Source organism: Ursus americanus, chromosome 19, assembly GCF_024610735.1.
Source record: "Ursus americanus isolate L20-20 chromosome 19, mUrsAme1.1.p, whole genome shotgun sequence".
Classification (NCBI taxonomy): Eukaryota; Metazoa; Chordata; class Mammalia; order Carnivora; family Ursidae; genus Ursus; species Ursus americanus.
In genome coordinates this window covers 55,569,349-55,573,961 of record NC_142145.1, presented here as the reverse complement: position 1 = coordinate 55,573,961, position 4,613 = coordinate 55,569,349, and positions in this window count along the sequence as shown.

Here is a 4,613-nt window from a genome sequence, read left to right as displayed (position 1 = left end):
GGCAGGAAGCGCAGGCGCGGGGCGGGCGGGGCGGGGCCGTGGGACCCGCGAGGGGCGGGCGGCGGGGCGCTCGCGCGTCCCCTGCCGGCCGGAGGACCGCGCGCCTAGCGCTTCTCGTCTGCTACAGCCCGCTTCTCTTTGCCTACACCGCGTCCTTGCTCTTCCGTACCCCTGCTGCTCCGTTTCCGTTGCCCTCTCTTCCCCATCTTTTCTTTCTGTCTGCTCTGGTAACTTCTCCTTCTTCGTCCTCCGCCCTTTTCCTTTTTCACTCCTCCTTTCCCTTCTTTCACTAAGCACAGTCCCCAAACACCACTGCAGTTTATTAGCCATCTCTCCCCCCAAACCTGTTACATTCTCAAGATAGCATTCCCCAAATCACTGTTGCAAACTCAAAATGTTGCTGGAACGCTCGCAAGTCCCCGAGCCAGGCCTTCTCCGTCACACCCTGCCAACTGGGGTCTCCTGTTCAGACCCAATCACGCCAAGGCCCGACCCTCTCCCCGTGGGAGGTAGATTTCTTCGTCTTTCCTTGTCACGTCTGTCTTTCATAGGAAGAAAATGTCATGTCTTTTCCATAGGAAGCACACGAAATTAGTTATTTTTAGCCTTGATTGCTGCCTCGTTCATAGTTCAGCAGTTTTTCTTCCGGTTCACTTTTAATATAAATAAATGGCATGCTCCTTTGGGGGAGCGAGTTAAACCTCAAACAGTAGTAAGAAACTCCAAGGTTGACACTCCAAAAAGTTTAGGAATTATGGACTCGGGCGGGGTGTTTTGCCACTTGTAGTTGAAAGGATTTAAGGATACAGAAAATCACTGCTGTGATTCCTTGCCAGGGATTTGTTTAGCAAATTCCTCAGCGTGAATTTGAGCACCTCAGAACACAGGGTTCTAAATATGATAGGAGCTGGCACACTGGCTGAGAATGATCACGTAACCCACCGAATTTCAGCTTTATTTAGAACTGGGTTTGGTAATGCATAGTACATGTGGATGTTACCCTACAAACCTGATTTGTAAAAACTTGTATTGCCCACAAATTAATTGAAAGTTTACATCTGTAGGAGAGTCCTTAGCTTTCCAAAAGCAATCACAATAGTTTTTCTTTATTCGCTAGTTCTTACGATATTTAAAATATGATTGGATCTCTATAATTTTAAACACAGCTCCATCATTTACAATCAAGGAACCACTCTCAACTGTGGATTTCTCTCCTCTGCTGTAGGAAGGAGAGTAGTGACCCCTCTTGCCATTTAGCAATGTCAGGAAGGAAACACATCCCTCTTGGCATATGGATGGTCTCATCCGTCTGGACGTCCATGCCAAACTTTGGTGGGAGTCCATCCTCTTCTCCAGTGTGTCCATGACAGACATGTTGGTCACTGATTATGCTGCACACCTGGTATTTTTGTAGTGATCTGTGGGCTGAAGAGCTAGCTGTGAAGTTTGTGCTCTATGCAATTACTCATAGTTAATATACTGTGGTAAGGGAAATTTGAACTGTTGGGGAATTGGTGTTATTTAACCAAATTGTGGTAACTGAAATTTCTGCTTATCTGAGCCTGCAAAGAGTACTGTCTGTACCAAAAAAGCATTCATTATCATGAGGGTGGGAATCAGATTGCATCATTCTTCTCTGCTAACAGAACTCTGAGTTTTGTCCAGACACTCACACTGCTCTGGGAAGTCCTGTGCTTCAGGTAAAGCTTGCCCAAGCATCAGGACCAGGGAGGAGAATGTTGTTTTGTCTCAGTCAATCCCTCAGATTCTATTCTCCTTGCCAGTAAGTGGCTCAGAAAAGGCATACAACTAAAGTCTGGTCAATGAGAAATGCAGGGAAATCTTTGGGAGGCCAGAGCTTCTGGTAAAAGGTTTGTAGCTCTTCAAAAAAGACCCAAGGGGGGGGGCGGGAAACAAAACCAAAAACAAAACAAAACAAAAACCAAAAAAGGCCCAAGGAAGAGATAGTCCCTCTTCTGCCTCTGACCTTTCGTGTGAAAGGTGTGGTGCTTATAGGAGTTTCTGCCATCTTGCTGTCTTGAGGACAGCTAGCTGACAGGTTGTAGGTGGCAGAATGGACAGATGAAAAAACCCTGGGACTTAGATGTGGTTGTGAAGGCGCTGAATTAACCAACCGTGGAGATAGTCCCACCCCCACCCCACCTAGGGACATCTCACCATGCAAGAGAATAAATTCCCTTGTTGTTTAAGTCTTTGGTGGTAGGTTTTTTCATATATGGAGCTGAAAGAATCCTAACAAATATAGGGAAGGCATGCTTGCAAATATGACATTATAGAGGTAAGCTTGAATCAGCCCTATCTTTTTTAAAGAATGTACTTTATCAGTAACAAATTACCTGTGGTGTGCCTGACAACTGATCACAACATACAGGTGTTTTGTTTCATGGTCCTGCCATTCAGAACTGGGCTGTGTACTAGCTATGAAGGGAAGGCAACAGGTAGGAGTAGCCAGAGAAGAATACCAAATTCAATATATTTCTCCAAATTGGAAGTCAAAGTAACATTCTATGGGGCATGGAGACTGGTATCAAAAAGCATCATCTAAAAACTCAGGGTAACTCCAGGTTTTGTGGGGCTTGACAATTTGGGGGTCACTTTTTAAGAAAAGAAATTTGAAAATTACAAATTGAAAACCATTGAGAAATTGAAAACTGCTCAGGGGCTGAGATGTTACATGACTTGAAAGCTAACAAGTTAGCTCAACACAGTTTCATGGGTGCTGGCAGAGGACAGGAGGCTCCTGGGTCAAAGGCATGGACTCATGGAGAGGCAAGCAAGTCTCAGTCTTGTTCCTGCCAAGACACACTCCCCACCCCAAACCCCCAAGTTTTACTATGTAACTGACATACAACGTTGTTTTAGTCCAAAGTCTGAAACATAATGATTGAATATTTGTATATATTGTAAAATGATCAACACAACAAGGTTAGTTAACGTCCATCAACTCACATAGTTGTAATTTTTTTGTGTGTGATGAGACCTTTTTTTTACCCTTCTAGCAACTTGCAAATATACACCACAGTATTGTTAACTACAGTCTCCATGCTGTACATTACCTCCCATGACTTATTTATTTTATAACTGGAAGTTTGTACTCTTTTTTTTTAAGGTTTTATTTATTTATCAGAGAGAGAGGGAGAGAGCACAAACAGGGTGAGCGGCAGAGGGAGAGGGAGAATCAGGCCCCCTGCTGAGCAGGGAGCCCAATGTGGGACTTGATCTCAGGACCCTGGGATCATGACCCGAGCTGAAGGCAGACACTTAACCGACTGAGCCACCCAGGCGTCCCTGGAAGTTTGTACTCTTTGACCCAGTTCACCCATTCCACCTACTCTTAACTCCCCACCTCTGGCAACCACCAGTCTGTGTTTTGTATCTTTGACTTCGCCCTTTTTAGATTCCCCATAAAAGTGAGATCATACAGTATTTGTCTTTCTCTGACTTATTTCACTTAGCGTGATACCCTCAAGCTCCATCCTTGTTGCAAATGGCAGGATTTTCTCCTTTTCAAAGGCTGAATTATATTCCATTGTGTGTATGTGCATGTAACAAATGTCTTACCCATTCATCCATTGACGTACATCGCGCTTGTTTCCATGTCTTGGCTATTATAAACAATGCTGCAGTGAACGTGGGGCACAGATATCTTTTTGAGATTGTGCTTTTCTTTTTTTGGATAAATACCCAGAAGTAGAATTGCTGGACCAGAGGGTAGTGCCATTGTCAATGTTCCGAAGAACCTCCATACTCTTTTCCACAATGGCCACACCCATTTACATGCCCACCAACAGAAGGACACATTTTATTAGTTGACCTTGTCGCTTTGTTGCTCCCAGCACAGTGGGCAATATGAACATCATATTCACCTCAGGTCCCTTTGTCCCCAAGTCCTACAGGTGCTGCGGGACTGGGTCCAGGTAGATGTTGCACAGAGTGGGGTTTGCACGGCAGCTGACGAGCCTCAGGCTTGGGAACCCCAGTCTTTAACAGGGCTGCAAACAAACCTGCCCAGCCTTTGCCAGGAGGGAGTCGTTGTCTCTATTACACCGGTCAGCAGATAAATCCTCCCCCTGTCTTGAAGGGAGCCAGGATCTCATTCTTCCAAGGTCATTTGCTATACAAACATCCCTGAAAAGATTGTCAGGAACAAAAGTTGCCCCTGCTTACAAAATGTGCAGAAGCACATGAGACCCATGGAAAATTAACTCCCAACAAAAATTAGGTAAAAAGTAAATATTTTTTTCCGAATGATAAAATAAACGATCACTCACAAATTTAAAAGTGCTGATAAATGCTCTGAACAAAAATTTAAAACTTAATATTTTCATTAATGAATTTCCTGAATCACGTCCATAATTTTTTTTTACTACATTTGTTGACTGCATACCATTGATTATATGAAATAACTTTGTAACATCTTTTACAGAGAGAATTGAAATGCAGTCTTTCCGTGAGCATGGCAGATTGGAATTTTTAACTGTTGTTATTCATAGTTGGAACACGTAAAAACCATGAGACATCATCTCCAGACATGTTCTCTGTTCACAGTTCTGCTATAGGTTTTTGTCCTACAAACACAGGAATCCTGATCA